Below are 22,508 nucleotides of genomic sequence, written 5' to 3' on the forward strand. Positions count from 1 at the left end.
CCTTCAAATATGGAAACACTTTTCTCTTCTTGCTGGTCTACTGGCACAATGAGCCTAAAATGTCAATGGCAGCCACAGCCTAAGTTTAGTAGAACTATAAATATGTTCCCTAGTGGACATGTCCCCTTTCTAGAAACAAAGATTGCTAGTTCTTAAACTAAAGAGCCAAAACTTCAGAAACTAAAAGCAAAAGTTCCCGAGTGGGTTGCTGGAACAAGGCTGTCCTCCTTCTCATTCCTTTGTTCTCAGGGTAACACAGGACTATACAATGATCATTGGTTTAAGGCAAGAGTGCCAAACTTTTTCTGTAAAGAGCCAGAGAGTAAATATTTTAGGCTCTATGGACCATACAGTCTCTGACACTACTCAACTCTGCAGATGTAGCATGAAAGAAGCCATAGACAATATGTAAATGAGCGTCATTGTGTTCCAATAAAACATTGTTTGTAAAACAGCAGCAAGTGTGATTTGGCCTTTGAACCAGTTTGCCAACCTCTGCTTTAATATATATATCCTGTACCCAGAAGGAGCGCTCTATCTTTGTAAAATATCATCTCCAAGCTGTTGCTTTAGCTGTTTCTTAGAGGCCATTCCAGTGCTCTAACAAGCTAGCAGCTTATGAATGATATGAGATATAGCAGGAACAGTTAATCACACAGGCTCGGGCCTACTGTTGAACATCTTTTTTCATAAATTGGTTCCCTTCATCTGAAGTGACAATATGTGGAAGATTCCATGTCAGTGAATCAGAGACTCTATGAGCCCTTGAATAGAGGTGTTGACCAAATCAATGCAGGAAGGAAAAGGTAAATGCACATTTCTAAAATATGTCTGTCCGAGTCAAAATGAATTGCTGGCCTTTCCAAAGGTGGAAGGAGTCTTATGTAATCAAGTGCCACTAAGTGGCTGGTTGGTCTCCTTGAAAACTCACGCACTATCAAGGGGGCTCAACATCAGTCTCTGCTGTTGATAGGCAGGGCGGCAGCCGTAGCAATGTCAGCTTTGGTGAGGGATGCCATGTTTTTGTGCCCATGCATAGCCTTTATCTCTGCCATCATGGGCTATTCCATTCATGAGCCCATTTCATTAGCACTGTGGTGACCAATGACTAGTTGGCTAGTTTATATCTGCCGTGCGGCTCTCCTTCTGGTGCTTTCTAGAGACCTCGCATGGTGTCTCAGCCACAGATATCTCTAGGGTTACTGCAGGGTATAACTTCTAAATAACCTTCTAGTGAGGCAATTTCAATCAAACAAGGGCAAGTGAGAATACTTGAGAACCATGAGGATGTGACCTGTTAGCAACATCACCTGCAGCGGCTGGGGGATGGGCATACCAAACTGGTAAAAAGGATCCTGGGGGATCTGGGTGGGGCCCAATTCCTCCTTTTTCTCATAATCGAATGCAGAGACCATTAGGGGCCAGAGCACTGCTGGATGGAGGTGTGGTTCGGCCCTGGGGGTGAGGAAGACGGGTACTATAGCCTTGCTACAAGGCACATTATTGTTTGAGAGTATGAGTGGCCTTTAGTGTAGGAAATAAGGTTAGGACTTAGGTAGCCAGCGATCTGAGTAAATGGCACCTGTTTAGTGATTTGTTTGCGATGCTCCTCCGCTGCCTTTTGCCATCCTAACTTCCATGCAAGCAGCCTTGTATGCAGGAAATAATCAGGCAGGATCTAGACACCAAGAGGACTAGGTTTAGAAACCAGTCAGTCAGATAATTATCATAGAATATCAGCTGCTTTTATTAATCTTTTTTTTACAGCCTCATTGAGATATAATTTACATAACACAATATTCACCCATTTTCAGTGTATCATTTAATCAATTTTATTATATTTATAGTTGTACAACCACAATCTAATTTTAGAACATTTCTATCACCCTAAAAAGAAACTTCATGTCCACTTACAGCCAGTTTTCATTCCCATTTCCAATCCTAGATAACCCTAACCTATTTTCTTTCTCTATAGATTTGCCCTTTTTGGAATTTAGCATAAAAGGAATCATACAACCTGTCATTTTGCAACTGGCTTTTTTCACTGAGTATAATGGTTTTACAGTTCACCCATGTTGTAGCATATTTCAATCCTTTATTTCTTTTTTTGAATTTTTATATTTTTTTTCAATTATAGTTGACATATCAGTTTTGGGTATACAACAATGATTAGACATAACTTATGAAGTGATCACCACAATAAATCCAAGACCCATCTGACACTGTACATAGTTATTACAATACTACTGCCTATGTTCTACATCCCCAGTATTATTCTGTAACTACCAAATTGTACCTCTTAATCCCTTCCCCCTTCAGCCATCCCCTACCCTCTAATGTGACAGCCATCAAAATGCTCTTTGTATTGATGAGCTTATTTCTGTGGTTTATTTATTCTATTGTCTAGAGTCCACATATGACATGTCTTTGTCTGACTTGACTCCACTCAGTACAATACCCTCTAATACCTCACTCCTTTTTACTGCCAAATTATATTCCATTGTATGATTATACCATATTTTGTTTATCCATTTACCAGTTGACGGACATTTAGGTTTTTTCTACTTATTGGCTATTGAGAAAAATGCCACCATAAAGATTTGTGTCCAAGCCTTGAATGATCATGTGTTCTCATTTTTATTGATGATCTTAAGGAAACTGGACTTAGGCATGCCAAGGAAGGAGAGCCTCCAGTCCCAGTGGAATTATATTCGGGCTTACTCCTCCCACTCAGTTTGGAGAGGCAGTATTCCCAGTCTCAACCATTTCATTGTTAGACAACTAAAGGGCACTCCCAGGATAGCCATCAGTGTGTAGAATATCTACAAAAAGTCTACATACTTATTTAATGATAAAAACCTTCTCTTTTACAATCAGGAGCAAGATACTCCTAAATAACAGTTAAAAGAAGAACAGTTAAAAAAATCAATAAGGAAGGCTCAGAACTCTTATTATTTAGAGATGCAGAGAAAATAAAAATAATTTATAGATAAGTTATTGAAATGAGAGTTTTGTAAGGTTACTGAATTTGGAATCAAAACAAAGATATTCAAGTCAGTTTCTTTCATATACATCATCAAAACACAGCTTTTTAAATATAAAACCTAATTTAGAAAAAGATTACATTTACAATAGCATATAAAAAATGAAGTAGCCAGGAATAAATCTAAATAAAAACATCCAAGCCCTTCCTATAAAAACTGTCATACTTTAAGGACAATGAAGATAATTTCTATAAATGGGGAGTTATGTCATATTTATATAGAGGTAGACTTGATACTGCAAATATGTCAATTCTCCTCAAACTCATTTATAGATTCAATTCAATCCCAATAAAAAACAAGTTCTGAGGTTTTGTTTGTTTTTTGGTTGGCAGTTCAATAAGCTGTTTCTAAAATTTCTACAGAAAAACAAAGGACCAAAAATAGTTAGGACACTCTTGAAGAGAAATATTAAAGTGGGAGTCCTGTTCTATTACATATCAAGACTTATAACTAAACTATATTCACAAGCCCAAATCGTACTTATACAGAACGGATAAAAAGAGCATAATAGTCAGAATAGAGAACGCAGAAAACAGGCTACAGATACAGACAGTTTGACTTATAAAATCTTGACTTTATGTTGGTGCAAAAGTGATATGCATTCAGTAGAAACAGGCTAGGCCTAAGCTATGATGTTCGAAGGTTAGATATAGTAAATGCATTTTTGACTTGTGATCATTTCTACTTACAATGAGTTTATTGGAACATAACCCCATGGTAAATCCAGGAACATCTATACATGCAACTTGACTTCTGACAGAGGTGATATATGGATCAGTGGGTTGAGAACCTTTTAATAAATGGTGCTGGGAAATTGTTTATCCAAATAGATATAAAATTGAAACATAAATTTTTAAAGCCACTTTGGAAATCAATTTGTTACCATCAAATAGTTAAAACTGGATATTGTATAATCCAGAAATTCAAACCCTTGTCAAACACGCCAGAGAAACTCCTACACATTTTCATCAGAGCTTATGTACAAGAATGTTCACAGCAATCTTATATGTAAGATCAAAAGATAGGGGAAAAAATCCAAACCTCTACTGGAAGGAGAATCTGTAAATTACTTGTAATATATAAACACAATGGACATACAATGTAGTAGAGAAAATTAATACATGCAGCTATAGATCAATATGAACAAAACTTACAAATGTATTATTGAGAAAGTTACCCAAATAGTGTATACAGTATGATTTCATCTATATTGAGCTAATAAACATGTAAAACAAAACATAATTTAGGAACAATTACATCTTTGGTTAAAATGTAAAAATAAAATAAGGGGAGTGATTAACAATCAAATATCCATGGTAATTAATACCCTGATTAGCTGGGGTAAAGGACAGGTTTTTCAAGGGTGAACAGTTTGAAATCAGGGAAAAGCACTTCAAATATATTTGGTAGTGTTCTATTTCTTAGGTTGGGTGATAGATCTAGAACTTTTAAAAATTAGCACTTTTATACTTGAAACATAAAGGTTCATTTGTATGTATTAAATATTTAATAAAATTGTTGCAGACACACTGTAGGGGCAGGATAAACCCATATTAAATCTCTTCAGAATCTAGTTTGGACACACCCACCCACCCATGAAGGTATTGAAAGTTTTATTACTCATGTAATGAGAGTAGAGTGGCTCTCAAACAGGCCCCAAAATGGCTTGAACAGGAAAAGAAGATTGGCTTGGGGTTTTTATGGTGACTAGGGAGGGTGACAAGGACAAAGTTTCCCACACACAGTTTGAACTTCCACAGGCACGAAGGAAAGATCACCCGGGCTTTCTTACAGGCCGCACCAGAAACCGAGGCCAGCTGGCTCCAGTGTGAGTGCCCATATGTGAAACGAAGCGGAGAAAAGGAGAGGTGAGACTGAAAAGATGTCGGTCGAACATCAAAAAAGTCACATTCTTTATTACAAAGATATTTTAAACAAAACAGTATAGGAAACAAAAGGATATCTGCCATTTTAGAAATAACATGTCTCCAGAGCAGAGAATGTCACCTCTCCCTTTTAGAAATTTCTCCCACTCTTTTTTCTCCCAGGAATACTTCTCTAGAAGAATAACCTTGGTCAAATTGTTAAATTTGGTCGAAATTTAAATTGTTTACTATTCTACAGAAGAACCTGAATGTCAAAAAGAATTATTACAGAAATGAAGAAAAATGGCGTAGATGATAGAGGCTCTGTTCATCCCTCTGGAGACCAAATCAAAGTTATGATGGAAACAAGGAGCAGCAGCAAGGAAAAATCACCTGGGATCTAGATGAACAAGCCATATAACTAGGGAGAAATCCAAGGAATCATCCTACAATGGCAGAAGGTAGGATGGGATGAGGACGTGGTCTCCAGAGGCTGAGTGAGACAGAGACAGTGGCAGCGGCAGCAGCAGACACTTCTTAAAGGTGTCATGGATTTTTGCCGAGACAGACCTACCTGCTAGCTCTGAGCACCAGTGCCAATTTGGCTGTGTGCAGGGGGCACCAGGGACTTACAGGGAGACACCGTCAGAGTGAGGGCCAAAGTGAGACTTGCTCTGTACAGAAGTACGGACAGTATCCATTGTGCCCTGTTGAGCCCTCCCTTCTCCCAGTGCGCAGATATACCCCCGCCATAGCCCTGACATCATTAAACTGGATAACAGAGGTCACTTCACCCAGAGGATTCCTTGAAACCCCGCCTCCCCCAACTTGCAGCCCCACGCATGCCACATCCAAGTATATCTTCAGCAAGTCCGGTGCTCCTTGCTCAGCAGCACCTAGACTCACACTGGAGCCAGCTGGCCTCGGTTTCTGGTGTGGCCATTTGAAGCAACTATAAGCATATAAGATGCCAAGGCTATAAAAATAATTTAAGGAGCATATGGGACACTATTAAGGGTTAAAATATCAGTATGATCGGCGTACCTGAAGGAAAACAAGATGTTGAACAGCTGTTTGAAGAAATAATGATGGAAAACTTCCCTGACCTGGTGAAGGAAATGGACATACAACCCCAGGAAACTCAGAGAATCCCCAAAAACAGGGATCCAAAAAGGCACACACCAAGACACAATATAATTAGAATGCCAAAGTTTAAATATAAAGAAAGAATATTAAAAGCAGCAAGAGAAAAACATATCGTTACCTATAAGGAAACATCCATAAGACTGATAGCTGATTTCTCAACAGAAACTATGCAAGACAGAAGGGCTTGACACAAAATATTCAACATGATAAAAACCCAAGATCTACAACCAAGAATAGTTCTCCAGCAAAGCTATCATTTAGAGTCAAAGGACAGATAAAGAGCTTCTCAGAAAAAAAAAAAAAAAAGCTAAAGGTATTTATCGCCACCATGTCAGTATTACAGGAAATGTTGGAGGGATTTAAGAAGAAAAAACATGTATGAAGAACAGGAATAAAGAATGGTAACAATTACATTCCTATCAATAAGTACCTCAAATGGAAAAAAATTAAGTGCTCCAACCAAAGATAGAGTGGCTCAATGGATAAGAAAACAAGACTCCTACATATGCTGCCTACAAGAGACTCACTTCAGATTAAAAGACACACACAGATTAAAAGGAAGGGGATGGAAAAAGATATTGCTTTGATGGACCTAGAAGGTATTTAAGTCAAACAGAGAAAGATAAACACTATATGATTTCACTTATATGTGATATCTAAGAAATAAAAAGAACAAACTAATCAAAAACAGACTCGCAAATCGAGTGGACAATTTGGTGATGGACAGAGGGAAGTGGGAGTTGGGGGGATGGGAGAATGGGGTGAAGGGTTAAAGAAGTACACATTAGCTGATGGATGGTCACAGAGATGGGAAGCACAGTATAGGAATGCAGTTAGCATTAATATGTTGGCTAGGTGGAGGGTCAGGGGAGGGAGAAAGCAATTGGGAGGATTGTTTTATGACCTATATAGATGTCTAACCAATGTACTATATACTTGAAACTAACTTAAAAAAATAAAATTTTAAAAAGGAATTATTATAACATAAAAAGTTAAATATCAAATCCAGTGAAAAGAGTTGAGAAGAATGAGAATTACTCAGTATGTTTAAAAGTTCCTGGGATTATGCAGTAGAAGAAATATCATTTGGATCTCTAGTACATAGCTGAACCCAAAAGGAATCATCTGCTTTACCATTTTAGGAGTGAAGGAATTCTTCACCTGCAAACAAACACCAGGCTTGAGGCCTTCTCCCAGATGAAAGTATTTCATTCCTACTGAAAAGAAACAGACAATGAATTACAAGTACACATTATGTTTTTGAGTAACCTAATGGATATAAAGATGTGGATATAAAGATGAATAAGATTCAATCTCTGCTCTTTAGGGATTCACAGTCTCTTGTATTACTTTTGCACTCAGGTGTGAAAATGTGGATTTACAGAACACCTATAACCAAACTGATAGCTTCAATGATGAAACAATTACTCAGCTTGCTTTTAACATACTTCATCATTAAAGAATTCATGAGAACTATTAGCAATTGTATTTACTACATGATATATGCTTACAGAAGAAGGAGATACCTTTGCTTAAGATGATTCTTAATAAACAGGTTGGGGGTGGATGATGAGACCATGAAATCATAGGTCAGTAGAGGTAAAGGCAAAGAAACATATCTAAACTACTCTGCATTCATGAAAATTAGAAATGTAGGATGAGTAGAGAATGAGAGGAGAATAAGTTCAAACTGGAAATGTTTGAGGAACTTTTAGGAAGAGAACTGTATACCCTAAAATTCTAAGTTGTTGGCACAAATGAAATGGAAATACCTTCATTTCCCCAATATTTAGTAAAGCCCCCCCCCCACGCACACACATACAACATTTTTAGTAGGTCTGTTTTGGGTGGAAATAAAGGACAGCCTCAGCTCAACATCTGGTTTGATGAATAACAACAGGTCAGCACAATTATATTATTGTAAAAATAGTTATTATGTGCCAATTGGTATTCTATGTTTTTTACATAAACTAATATATTTAAATGTTTTATAGTAATTAACTTATTTAATAACACAGGCGAATCTATAACATAAGCAGTGATATTTTTGCCATTTTGTGAGGTACCAAAAACAAAGAGTTTAAGTAATTTGTCCAAGGTCATGTAGCAGCTAAGAGGCAAAACTGGATTCCAACTTAGGCAGGCTGGTGAATAGGGAATGGAAATGATCTATAAAATGAATGCATTCAGTGGAAGAAGTGTGGGTCAATGGAGGTCCTGAGGGGTCTCTCCCAAATATATTTCTGTGAATATATTTGGGACATATTTAGTATTTTCATAAATCAGGTATGGGGCTTTTTATCAGTCTTGGCCATATCTTGGAGGATGAGGTCACCCTGGCTTGTGTATGTTCTCTCGTCCATTTGTTCCCTCTCCTCCTGCTCGCTAGCTCGCCCTTATGCTCATGCGTTCTCTCGCGCTTGCGTGCTCTCTCTCTCTCTCTCTCCCTCTCTCTCACACACACACACCCCCCTACACACACGCATACAAAATTGTTTCAGTTTTGAGTTTCAGGATATTCATCCCTCTGAGAATTAACAAGTAAATACAAAGCTCAAGTGTCTGCACTTTATAAACACTTCTCCATTCTACCTAGAGCTCTGGTTCTATCCACTTTTCTCTTGTTAAGAAAGCCCCAGATGAGGCTCTCCCGTGCCATTTCCTTGGTTACATATTGATGATTTTTGTTCAGTCTCTGCCTCATAGGGGTCTCTTGCTGTCTGCCATAGATATTAGCCTGCCTTTCAAAGGCTTCACTACTCTAACCACATGGTGTCCACATGCAGAAAGCAACATTACAGATAAGGTCTAAAGTGAGATGGAGATTTCAAACAGCTCAATCCTAGGCTATTAACATTCAACTTTCCCTGCCTTTCCTCTGCAGCAAGGTTTCCTGCCCCAACGTCCCTTGCTTTCTTTCTCTTTCCTTGTTAAGAGTGCAGAATCTTCCTATAGGCAGCACTCATACGCTGGGCCTCCAGGAAGAGAAAACTAAATGGAATAAAGGAGAGGAAGTATCTAGGAACATTTTCACTTAAACTCCAGTTTAACTTCTGTAAGGATCTTTCAATTGAAGTGGCTATGCATGTAATGTAAACGTTTGATATGATGCATACAAATGTGATTACACATATACACAAACCTCTTATGTGGATCAGTTAGGGAAAATGAGACCCAGAGTGGTTAAGCAATTTGCCCTAGGTAGCAGACTACTTTCAAGTTAAAAGGGACTTCCCAACAAAGTTTCCTGAACTGTCACTGAATCAATGAGGATACACAACACAGGCCTGACCATTATCAGCTTCATGTGTGTCTCAAAGATCTATGAAAAATAACTTTTTTAGGGTTTGTATTTGCAGTTTGGAGATGGCAATATATATACAATGGTTGGGGTGGCCAAGCTATAGAAAGGAAAAGCAGGTCCTCATAAGTGATAAAGGAACCAGACATCCTATGTTAGAGTCAGCAGTGATGTCTGAGTGGCAATGGCGATGGGTCTGCCCTTGAACATGCCTTTACCTAGCAACCCCCTAGTCCTTTAAACAAACATCTGTGCACCTAGGGAGAAGAGTGGACACTGTGAAACAAAGTCTTGTGTCACCAGAACCTAAGTAACTTCCCTTCTAAAAGAGCTGAATACAAAAGGAAGTTTTTCCTTATAAATGAAGCTAATGCAGAGGTGAGTAGCTGCAGGAGGCAGCAATATGAATAGCTGGTGCACAAATTCTAACCAGAGCTGGAAGAGAGAAAGGCAGCACCACCATACCAAGAACGTCGGGAGAGCGGTGGATTGAGGACTGCAGATGTATAGAGGAGAGAGAGTTGAGAGACTCAAGATGACTACAGAACAGGAATGTAGAGCAGAGGCCTCATGAGCCCAGCAGTCTAAGCTGATGTCCTCCAGAGCAGGGGGCAAATTATGATAATGTGTACCATGGCCCTGCCCTTTTGGGAACACCCAAGAGACATGAGTAAGAAAAGCCTAGGGTCCTACCACTTGCCAAATGTGAGCTATTGAGGACCAAGGAGCAAACTGCTCAGATGATGTTACCCAGGACTGCTAGCTGGGGTGTCTTCAGGTACATTTATGTTCTGAATACATAAATACATAAAGTTATGTGTATACATGTGACAATTTCTTTTCATATAAGATAGATTCTTTAACACCTTCATTTCTTGGATCTGTTTCCTCTTTTGTAAATAAAGTAAGATTATATTTACCTTCCTTTCAGCTCCAAGTTTTGTTTTTAAGGATTCGGGCACTTTGCTGAAACTCTTTCAACAAAGATCATTATTCTTCTATACTGGTCCTCATTTCTGCTCAATTTCCACCCAGGTAGCCACTACCCAGGTTCATGTCCTTATCCCCTTATTCCTGAAATCTCTGCTCACTGGTCCCTCAGCTTTACCTTCTCCTTCAAGTTATTATTGCCATGTTCCTCTTTTCAACCCTACACATTCAACGAATCTTCCAATTCTGAAATCTTCAGGGGTTCCCACTGCCAATGTAAAAAGGTTCGCCATAATACGACTTTAACCAACTTAGTCTTCTCTCTCCAGTTAACCATTTCATTTCTCTACCTCCCTTAACTGCAAAATATTTGTTTTCCATATTAGTTTTCACTTCCTCGGGTCCCATTCTGTCTTCAATCCATTCTAATATGACTTTATCCCTATTCCTCTGAAATGACTTTCATAAACCCTCATGACCTCTATGTTGAAACTCAGTAATTAGTTCTCATTTGACATGGGTGGACACGCTCTTCTTGAAAACTTTTCTTCCCTTTATCTCCATATATAATGTCATTTCATGATAAAACCTGTTACCTGTTTGGTGGATTTCTGTATTAACTTTGATTCTTATCTAGTCTCCTTTGGAACATATATTCATGTGTCTTAAATCTTCTATCGCCTTCTTAAGAGTAGATATTGTTTTTGCCTTATAAATCAACATGGTCAGCTGCTAATTAATACACCCATGCAAATAGCAGATCTCAGAAAGTTTCCCCTAACATCAGACTTTTTTGGCTATGTAGCTTAATTCAAGCTGTTGCCTTTCCTGAATATCTGCTCAACTGTCCTTCTGAAAGCAATGCTATCGCTTTTCAAGATTGAATCCCAAGAAAACTGAATACTTCCTTCGCTATGCTCCCTATGCCATGTCCTTATGTCTCTCAAAGCCCTCAAACCCTCATTTTACTCACAGGTTTATAAATAAAAATGCCTTTATCTACAAGAGTGAGAGTTTCTTGAGGGCACAGAATGTGTCTGATTTTTCGTTGTTCTGATACCTAGCTCAGCGTCCATCACTTAGTAGCTGTCCAAGCATTACATGGTAAATACAAGAATGAAGGCTTGAAATAACCAGGCCAGCAGGATCTTTAAAAGTAGTTGATGATAGTCATTACAGAAGCCAACCATGGAACAAGAGAGCTGATAGTGGACACTGCCTACTAGCCACACTGTAACACTGGCCTGGCTGCAGTGAACATAAACTTGTCCATGTGTTTTTATTTTGAGTTTCTGGCTGTTGCTAGTACCTCTGGGGTGGGGAAACGTATTCCTCTAAGGCCTCGCACACTGTTCCCATCCACATCTCACCTCGTGTGGTTGAAGGAAAAGCCTTGAGGCAAAAAGCTTGGGTTGAGTGGTAGTTTCACCATTAACTCACTATGAAGTCATTTCAGAGCCCATCTGTCAAATGTAAATAATTGTCTATACTCAACAGGGCTATTGTGAAGCTCAAATGAAGACTCAGTTGACTGTGCACTCAAATTCACATTTGAATTTCCAGATCCTAGCCAAGTGCCTAGGATACAGATGGTGCTCAGTGATGTCTGTTAAATGAACAAAATATATCAACTTGCTCTGTCTCCTATCTTCCTTATACTGGTACTAGCATAACTCAGAAACCTTGGAACCTCATTCAGTTTCTCCTTTTCCTTATTGCCACATCTAATCTGCCACCATATCTGGTCAGTTCCACTTTAAAATCTTTCTTGACTCTCTCTCTCTTCTATTCTGCTCTGACTCTGCTGCCCCGGTTAGCATTCTCACCATTTCTCTTTCACTTTTTGTATCTTAGTCTTACTTTAGCCAGAAAGGCCAGGTGGGAACACTGCCTAAGGGAGGGTTACTGACACCAGGGTCTTGGTGGCCATGTTAACTTTGGAAGAGTGTTATCTAAGGTAGTTTTGTTGTTGAGAAACACCTAAGTCATATTTGAGAAGTCAAGATCATGCATCAAATCTGAGAATAAAGGTAAAGATTAGTTGCTGAATAAGTTAAAATCCAAACTGAGCATGATGTGAGGGATGGATTAAGATAAACAGTTCAGTACAGCACTGGTGAACACACTAATAGCAGAATGCAAAAATGGCTTTTAAATAGCCATGGCATGCACTGCAGAGGTAGGGGCCTATTAAAATTGCTCCTTTCTAGGCAATATGACATTCTAGCTGCCTCTCCCCTCCTTCAGTCATGTCTCCTTCCTACCTATTCTCTATATTGGTGCTAAAATCATCTTAATAAAATGCAAACTTGAGTTTTCACATCTCTGCTTGATACCCTTTATTTACCACTACCTCCACAGTCAATTCTAAACCTGTAAAAATGACACTCCCTGTCATTTGTTGTCAAGGTCCCAGCTGCCTCTTTGGCCTCATTTCTTAGCATTCTTCCCATGGCACCTTACCAAACCACAACTGTTCTCCAAAATGTGCTCTCTTCGCTCACACTTCTTGCCTTCACACATGTGGGTTCCTGTGCTGCTAATATCCTTCCCCATTTCAGGCAGCTGGGACAATTTTATTCACGTTTCCAGATTCAGCTTCAAAATCACTTCCTTTGGGACTCCTCAAATTCTCTCTCATGCTTTGAGTGCTGACCCTTTGCTGTGCTTCCACAGTGATTTGGAAATGTTTGCATTAGAGCACTTAACTACACTCCACTGCTTACCTTAATTTTAAAAAATTGTGATATATAAAACACAAATAAAAAATTGCACATCAAAACCATTAAGTTCAATGAATGATCACAAAAAAACACTTATATAACCATCACTGAGAACAAGGGTTGACAAACTTTCTCTGTAAAGGGCCAGATGAAAACGTTTTATGCTTTGCAGACATATGGACTCTGTCACTACTGCTGAATTCTCTTGCAGCAAAAGCAGTGATAGACAAAGTAAACAAAAAGATATGGATGTATTCCAATAAGACTTTACTAACAAAAACAGTAGGCAGACTGGATTTGGCCTGTGGGCCCTAATGTACAAACCCCTGACCAAGATCAATTCCCATATATTAATACCTATCTCCTACCTCTCCCAAAAGATAAACACTATTGTGATTTATATAGTAATTTCTATTTTTCTTCATAATTTTACCACTGAAGCAAAAATTCCTAAGCACAGCAATTTATTTTTGATGTTTATATAAATGGAACTGTATATTACATATTCTTTATATTTGACTTTTACTCCATATTACACCTGTGAAATTCATCTGTTATTACACAGAGCTGTAGTTTGTTGATTTTCATTGTTATAGAGTATTCCATCATACAATTTTTTTTTTCATTTTGCTGATAACGGATATTTGGTTGATTTTAGTTTTTCACTGCTATGAACTATGTCATTATGCAGCTAAGAACAATCATATATGTATCTTGATGCATAGGCACACATTTCTGTTTCCAAATTAACTGTACTAATTTAAACTCCACCAGCAGAATGTGAGATTTTGAGTTGTTCCACATCCTTGCCAATTCTTGCTATTCTTCCCTTTCTTCTTTACACATTTTAGCCATTCTGTCAGATGTGTACTGGTATCTAATTGTTATTTTAATTAGCATTTCCTTCTTTGATAAATGAGGCTGATCTCTTTTCACATTTGTATTGGCCCCATGGATAGCCTGCTTTCCTTTGTGAAGGCTTTTTCCTTTTACTGATTTGTAAAAAGTTCATTTTATATTCTGGACACAAACCATTTATTGATTGTATGTGTGGCAAATACCTTTTCCTAGTTCAAAGCTTGTCTTTTCTCTCTTTTAATGTTACCTTTTGATGAACACAAGTTAATTTTCATAGTATCGGATTTTTCAATTTTCCTTTATAATAATTGTTATATACCCCATCTAAGAACTATATTCTACTCTGAATAGATGATCTAATATTATCTAAAATTTTAAATATCTTTTACATGTGATGTATAACTAATGGAATATTGATTTTATGTGGTGTAGGGTAGGAGTTAAGATTCAAATTTTTGCCATGTGAATATTTCTCAGGACTATATATTTAAAAGAAGTTACTTTAGTAGTACTTTATAATGCCTTAATTTTTTTTTAATAAATCAGATATTGATATACATGGGTCTTTTTTCCCCTGGACTCTCTGTTATTTTTAATATTGGCTATTTGTCTATTCTTGTTGATGTACTTTAATTACTGTCTTGGGCAAATCTCGGCTCTTTGAATTTCCAACTAAAAAGTACAGATTAATGGACAGACCTAAGAAAACCATGAAGGAAAATGAGGAAGAGCTGCAAGCTAGCAAAAAAATGGAAGTGCAATGGGTTTATGTAAGACAATAGAGTTTTCTAAAAGCAGAAAGTCAGCATTGCTAGCACCTACTATAAAACTGTCAGACTCAATAAAGATGAAAAAGCATTTAATTTAGAAAGTAGTGGGTCATTGATGATATATCAGCCAGAGAAATTAAAGAAATGGGTAGGGAAGAAGCTAAAGCAGCAAAATCATTATTTTGAAGGAAAGAAAAAAATTATTAGTGTCTACTTGGTATTTTAAAACCTTCCTCTCTATGTTCTTTCACAAAGATTACCAATATTTATCATAGGAAATAATCCATCTTGAGGATGTCATAGTAATTATGGGATATATACAATAATATTTTCTTTACATGGAGAGAGGATATATTGTTTTTCATTCCAGTAGTTTTTTGTTGGATTTAAGGGCACTGAATCCAATATTTTCTGTCTGTCTGACTCCAACCAACTGTGCCCATAAACCAATAAGTATATCCGACTGGTCATCAAAGATAAGGATTACAACCTCTCCCCCCAAAAAGACTATTTTATGTTTAAAATGAGGTGGCCTTATCCTTGGCCTCATCAGTATAACTGGACTTAACTCAGACTGTAAGGCCTGCACCATGTTCCGAAACTATATCCAAATTATGCTGTTCATGGATAAGATTGTGAATTGTAAAAGCAAACAACCTGCCCAGAGTGACACAGCATAGGGAGCTGTTCAGATTCCAACTCCGGTCTGACTTAGAAGCCTCATCCTCCCATAGTCGATCTCTTCTCTTGAGCAATGGGCACAGTCCCCATTCTCAGGGCACTCAGTGTAGAATGGCACACAAATACATAATGAACACCATCGAATATCATGGAAGCAGTAATATACCAAGGGTATGTACAAAGAGCTATAGAAACACAAAGGAGAACACGGCTACCACTTTGAGAGTCCCTAAAAACTGACATTGTGCTAAACCTTGTGATTTTTCCTTACAAGTATGTCAAATATGTATTAAGCTCATTTCACAAACTAGTTAACTGATGCATGGAAATGCCCCAAACTGTGCAAATATTAAGTAACTGCGTTTGGTCCCAGTGATCCTGAGAATCTGAATACTATATAGTAAGTAGAAGAATGTAGACTTTGTAATCACTAGACTTGGGTTAAAATCTGACTCTGATGTATGTTAATTGTTACACCTGCAAGTGTCTCACCATGAAGAGGGCTGTCTAAAACTCCCAATCCATCACTGCCTGGCTGGTGTGTCAGGATCCCAGACTTCTACCTTCCGTATTACCAGTACCACGTAATCTGAGCCCGCCCAACAGAGAGCCCTGCCCCTTCCGAAATCCTTCCCGAAAACTTCCTTCTCAGGCCTCCTGGCGCTCACCTCTCCACCTCCGGCACCAAAATAGGGACACTGTAGCGAAGGGTCCTCTTCTTCTTGTGCAAGGAGCGCGTCACCTTATATAGAACTCTCCGACTCGCTTCCACGACCCACCAAACGAGCCCAGCGCGGCCTTTCGAATATCAGCGGCTCAAGCTACCCAAGACCACGACGTGCTTTCCGCATCCCCAAGGTTCGCGGTCCTCTCCTGAGAGGCCTCGCCAGACGAAAGCAATAGATCTATCGTAACATACTTAGGCATCCGCCTGGAAATTGCAGCGCCGATGGTTTGGTTCCGGCACGCCGGCGTGCAACTTGGATATTTGAGATTTCAATTAGGTTCACCTTCACCATCCAATGTGTAGAGAAACCGATACCTCCCGTTCTAGTTCTTCACTAAGGTCTTCTTAGAACACTCCCTGGCACATAGCCGCTGGATAAAATCAGCCAAAGCAAAAAGTTATTTTGAGGCTAGTACTAGAGCTTCTATGGCTATTTGGAGGGTGGGGAGTTTACTTGCTTAATTGAAAAAAAAAATTTTTTTTAAGTGCTATAAAAGCTTAGATTGAATGGTAGAATACAGAATACTGTCTTGCTATCTTTGAACCTTTAATGCTAGAACAATTACCGCCAGTTAGCCTTTAATCATCAGATGTTTATGAAGTCCTATTTTCTATTCATTCAAAGACCAGCCAGCACACCTTTTTGTGGGTCATCAGAAGGTTTGAGGAACATAAAGATGAAAAGGTATTATCGCTGCTGTAAAGAAGATGGCAAGCTAATGGGCACACAAATGAATGTGCCTAAGTACATCGCTAGCTTTAGCAAAAGACCCCACATGAGCCATTTGCCAGGGTGAGTGAGAGAAAGTCTCACCTGCCAAGTCTTATTTGAGATGACATAATAGTATAGATACAGGTGGCATAGAGTAACATGCCCCAGTGGTATCCCTGAAACCTTTCCATCTCTCCTTGCCTCTCTGTTGCCACTGAAACATTTCTGATTTAATGTCTCATTATCCTTCCAACTATTAACGTAGCTCCTAATTGGTCTCCACAGGAGAAACTCATAATTTCAAATAATGCCCGTATCTACAGGACGAGGGGTCAAATATGGAAAGAAAGAAAAAAAAAAGAAAAGGAAAGACATTTTGTTGTAATTTTTTGATACTGCAAAAAGTTACCTAAAAGATATAAATGATGATGGGATTGTCCTGCTATTGTCTACAGTCTTCATTCTGATTTTCTTAGCAAGGAAATTCAGGCCTTTTGTAATATAACTTTAATTAGATTCCTATAACTATCCTTTATTCACTCCATACTCCTTCCTGGAGGAGATATCATTCCATGAATTTCCACCACTTCAAAATGCAGCTCCAGGGAAACTAGGTTCATGAAGCCTCCCCAACGCTGCAGGCAATGTAAGTCAATCCCTCCTGAGAACCTTTAACTCATATATATCTATAGTTATGATAAGTCTATTCTTAATATATCAAGTCAGTGCCTTTGAATATATGTAGGAATATAAGCAATGTGATAAAAGGAGAGAGCTTGGATCCACCACATCTAGAAAGGTCCCCAGTAACAAGTGCTTAATGTTCATTGAATGAATGATGATGTAGATATAAACATCTTCTATGCCATTGTCTTGATCAAACTGGTGCTGAGAAATCAAAGGTGATTTCTTCCCTGTTTTAGAAGAAAGGAAGCTAGGGTGAACCAAAGAAGGTGAGCCAAAGTTTTAAGGCTTCTGACTCTGAATTGTCCAATCGAGGAGATGGAACTATACCAAGTGAGACCTGTTTAACACCCTTGGACTTGCACAATTAGAGTAAACATACTCTCTAGAGCACAAAAATGGAAAGTCACTTCGACAGTTTAAATAAATGTTGGGAAATGTTTCTGGCGATATCTCAGATCAGTAGGTCTATGCTTCATTCCTAGCCTCTTTTTGTCTCTTTTTTTTTTTCAGTATGTGTAGGCATCTAACTGTGATTCTCCGCCTGAGAGCTTAGTTTGTTTGTCATGTTTGTTAAAGCTACAGAAGATTGTTCAGTGTGCATGAAATACAGGCCAGCACGGGCTATGGAGTCAGTGTACCCAGCAGCAGCCAGCGACCACGGAGAGGAAGGAGTTCGTGGATAAACCAGGTTCCTAGCTGTTCATTGGGAAGAGTCTTATTTTTTTAATTGTAATTTTTAAATTAAATTTACCAAGGTGACACTGGTTGATAAAATTATGTAGGTTTCAAGTGTACAATTAGATAATATATCAGCTATAGATTGCATTGTGTGTTCACCACCCAAAGACAAATCTCCTTTTGTCTCCATATGTTTAAACCCCTTTACCTTTACTTATCCACTTCCCCGACTGCCCTCTTTCCCTCTGGTAACCGTGAAACTATTGTCTGTGTCTATGTGTTTATATTTGTCTTGTTCCTTTTATTTTCCACATATAAGTGACATCATGTGGTGCTCAACTTTTTCCGTCTGGCTTGTTTTGCTTGGCCTGATAATCTCGAGATCCATCCGTGTCGTCACTAACGGCAGTATTTCATCTTTTCTTATGGCTGAGTACGATTCCATTGTACATATGTACCAATCATCTGTCAAAGGACACCTCGGTTGTTTCCATGTCTGGGACACCGTGAGTAATGCAGATGCATATATCTTTATGTATGAATGTCTTCAAATTTCGGGGGTAGATACCCAGAAGAGGGATTGCTGGGTCAAATGGTAATTCTGTTCTTAAGTTTTTGAGGACCCTCCATACTGCTTTCCATAGTGGCTATACCAATTTACATTCCCACTGGTAGCGTTGGGTTCATCTCTGGTCTGAACCCCTGCGTGGTCAAAATCAAACCATTGAGTACACCAGCCCCATGGTCTCCTGGGAGGGACCCTGGCTCAGGCCAAGTTCAGCCACAAACTGTTCCTACTCCAGGGCAACCTGGCATGAGCCACCAAGCAATCTGCAGATGAGCACCACCCATGGTGGGCATAGAGGTTCCTGAACAGTCCAAGCCAGGAACTGAGGCCGCTGCCACTAATGATAGGCTTGGGGGCTGCACTGCATGAGGTATGGGGCACGCTGAGGCTAGATGCTATTTGTTGGCATTTTGTGAGCCTTTGAGAGACTTGAGGAAATCAACAGCATGAGGCAACATGAGCCAAAACAGGTCATTTGTATGAAAAAGCCACTGAAAGATGCACAGATGGGCCCTTTAGTTCAGTTGGGTGCAGTCTTAGGGAATCACCAGTGTTAGCCAGGGTGATGGAGACTTACATATGGTGGCTGCCTGGGTCTGCATCCTGGGAGCATGAAGAGCTCAATGAGTGACAATGGATTGTGCCAAACCTTCTGTCTGGGAGAAAGCTGCTCCTCCAGCCCTCATCTTGAAGCCAGACTATTCAGTTCCTCCTCGTGTGTCCCTGGTGCTTTGTACCTACTTCTCCAGCACTAAAGCTCAGAGTGAGAGAGCTTGTCAGTAAGTAAGTCTGTGCATGGGCTCATTAAGAGAATTTCCTGGGACTCCAGGTGCCTTCTAACTCACTCGTCCACAATGTTCTCTCTTTTTCATAGACTGAAGTTGTGGGGACGTCTCCTCTTGAAGAACTGGAACCCTGTCAGGAGAGCTCGGTGTTGGGCTGGGACCCCTTCCTCCTCCAGGAGGGCCTCCACACCTGAGATATACCACCCAATTTTTAACCACCACAGGCAGATGTGGGACCGACGTGTTCTGCATCTCCACTTCTCCTACTGGTCTCAAAGCAGCTTCTTTTACATGTCTTAGTTGTAAAACTTGTGTGAAGCTAGACATCAGGAAATGCTCAGTGATGGTTTTTCTGCAGTTTAGTTGTGTTTTTGATGTGTTCATGAGAGAAAGTAAGCACAGCATTTACCTACTCTGCCATCTTTACCAAAGTCTTTTCCCCTTCCCCTTTATCTTCATATGTTTCCCTCAGTAAACATCCTGAATGTCTAACTCTCTTTTGACATCTCTTTCTCAAAACACCTGGATTCACATAGCGGTGCTGAGGGTGGTCTGACATCAAAACTCAGCTGACATGACAACCCTATCAAAGAAGATTGTGAGAATATGTTAATCCTGGGCACAAAGTGGTAGTTCAATGTTAAAGAATGTAGTAATGATCACCTAGGAAAAGTTTCAAGGAGAGGGCAATACTCTTTCATGTGTAGTAGTATAGAAATTTGAGAGATATGAAAATAACAATGCCTACAAGAATGGCCGACTTGACTGGTTAATACTAAGTTGGGTTGATGCCCCATAAAAGGTTATGAGAACTAGGGTAACTACCCTTGTTTGTTGAAAGTTCAAGGTTATTTGTAAATTTTAGAAAGCTGTTTGGTTGTGCATCAGGGGTTCTGTCTCTGGTAGGAAAGAGTAATTGTAGCTGAGGAGCAGTCACAGGATTATACGGAGTCCAAGAGCTCCATAGACTTTACAAGCACATCCTGAGCTAGTCTGTCACTCTTTGAAAACACAGAGACTTTAAGAGATAATGACATGAGTAGCTAGCTGCCCCTGAAGATATTGGCTCTGCAGATCCACGTCAAGCCTCAGAGCTTGTCCCCGACAAGGAGTTTCCACTTTTATTACTGGCTGCTCTTCTGTAGCTGGAATGTTGTGCCATACAGGCCATTACCTGGCTGGACAAGCCCTGCTATTGAAGAAATGAGATTACACACTCAGGTAGTTTCAAGAATCATCCTGCCAAAGACATCATCCTAAGAGATGGAGTGTACTCACCTCTAAAGTGACTTTTAGAAGAAGCAATAAAGCAACAGCTTATGCTAGGCAACATGTAAATGCTTATTCTTCCATCGAAGTGGCAGAAGAAGGCTGAGAGAAGTAAGCCTGCTCATTACATCTGTTATATAAAAACAGAGGACCCATCATGAATACACTGGTAAAAATACAGAGAATAGATGGAGGTTGCCAGAGGTGGTTTGGGGGTTGGCAAAATGAGTAAGGGAAGCCAAGAGGTAGAAAATTTCCAGTTATAAAATAAAATATGTTATACAAAAAATTTGTGTGAAGCCAGACTTCAGGAAATTCTCAGTGATGGTTTTTCTGCAGTTTAGTTGTGTTTTTTGATGTGTTCATGAGAGAAAGTAAGCACAGCATTTACCTACTCTGCCATCTTTACCAAAGTCTTTTCCCCTTCCCCTTTATCTTCATACACGTTTCTCTCAGTAAACGTCCTGAATGTCTAACTTTCTTTTGGCATCTCTTTCTCAAAACACCTGGATTCACACAGCAGTGCTGAGGGTGGTCTGAAATCAACACTCAGGTGGCATCGACCAGCCTATCGAAGAAGAATGTGAGAAAACATTAATCCTGAGCACAAAGTGGTAGTCCAATGCTGAAGAATGTAGTAAAGATCACATAGGAAAAGGATCAGAAGGCAGGAAATACTCTTTCTTGTGTAGTTGTATAGACATTGGAGAGATATGAAAATAACAATGCCTACGAGAATGGCAGACTTGACTAGTTAATACTAAATTTGGTTGATGTCCTAAAAAAGGTTATAAAAACTAGGGTAACTACAGTTGTTTGTTGAAAGTTCAAGGTTATTTGTGAAATTTAGAAAGCTATTTAGTTGTGTATCAGGGGTTCTATCTCCTGGTAGGGAAGAGTAATTGTAGCTGAGGAGCAATCACGGGATTATGTGGAGTCCAAGAGCTCCAGAGATTTTACAGGACCATCCAGAGCTAGTCTGTCATGCTTTGAAAACACAGAAACATTAAGAGATGGTGACATCTGAGAAGCTGTCCCTGAAGATATTGGCTCTGCAGATCCATATGAACCCTCAGAGCTTATCTCTGACAAGGAGTTGTCCTCTTTTATTACTGGCTGCTCCTCAGTAGCTGGACTGTTGTACCATATTGAGCATTACCTGGCTGGACATTTACAAGCCCTGATATGAAAAAATGAGATTACACACTCAGGTAGTTTCAAGAATCATCCTGCCAAAGACATCATCCCAAGAGATGGGGTGTACTCACTTCTAAAGTGACTTTTAGAAGAGGAATAAAGAACAGCTTATGCTAGGCTCCTGTAAATGTTTATTCGTCCATGGAAGTGGCACATGAAGGCTGAGAGAAGTAGGCCTGCTCATTACATCTATTATATGAAAAGAGAGGACCCATCACGAATACACTGGTAAAGAATAAAGAGAACAGAGTGGAGGTTGCCAGGGGTGGAGGTTTGAGGCTTTGAAAAATGAGTAAGGGAAGACAAGAGGTAGAAATTTCCAGTTATAAAATAAAATAAGTTATACAAAAAGAAATATCCAGTTATAAAGGAGGTATAAAGTACAGCATGATGACTATCATTCATAATACTATATTGTATATTTGAAAGTTGCTAAAAGACCAGATCTTAATGAAAAGTTATCCTTACAATAACAAAAAAATTGTAACTATGGATGGTGAGAGGTATTACGTCGTCTTACTGTGGTGATCCTTTTGCAAAATACACAAATACCAAATCATTATAATT

The 22,508-nt window shown here is 39.2% G+C and overlaps 1 protein-coding gene across 2 annotated transcripts in view; it reads right to left on the reverse strand.

Annotated features, from left to right (window-relative positions):
• Positions 1-16,192, reverse strand: part of SLC8A3 (solute carrier family 8 member A3) — a 156,429-nt gene extending 140,237 nt beyond the window's left edge. Inside the window, exons 1-2 of one of the 2 annotated variants that reach the window (XM_036217993.1) lie at positions 15,987-16,192; positions 7,190-7,272 (exon numbers count right to left, since the gene is read on the reverse strand). The gene's annotated coding sequence lies outside the window, so the exon portion shown is untranslated. The remainder of the gene's footprint in view (positions 1-7,189; positions 7,273-15,986) is intronic. The other variant, XM_016131286.2, reaches the window with a different exon arrangement.
• Between the last annotated feature and the right edge of the window lie 6,316 nt (positions 16,193-22,508).

This window comes from Rousettus aegyptiacus, unplaced genomic scaffold (assembly GCF_014176215.1).
Source record: "Rousettus aegyptiacus isolate mRouAeg1 unplaced genomic scaffold, mRouAeg1.p scaffold_m13_p_3, whole genome shotgun sequence".
NCBI lineage: Eukaryota > Metazoa > Chordata > Mammalia > Chiroptera > Pteropodidae > Rousettus > Rousettus aegyptiacus.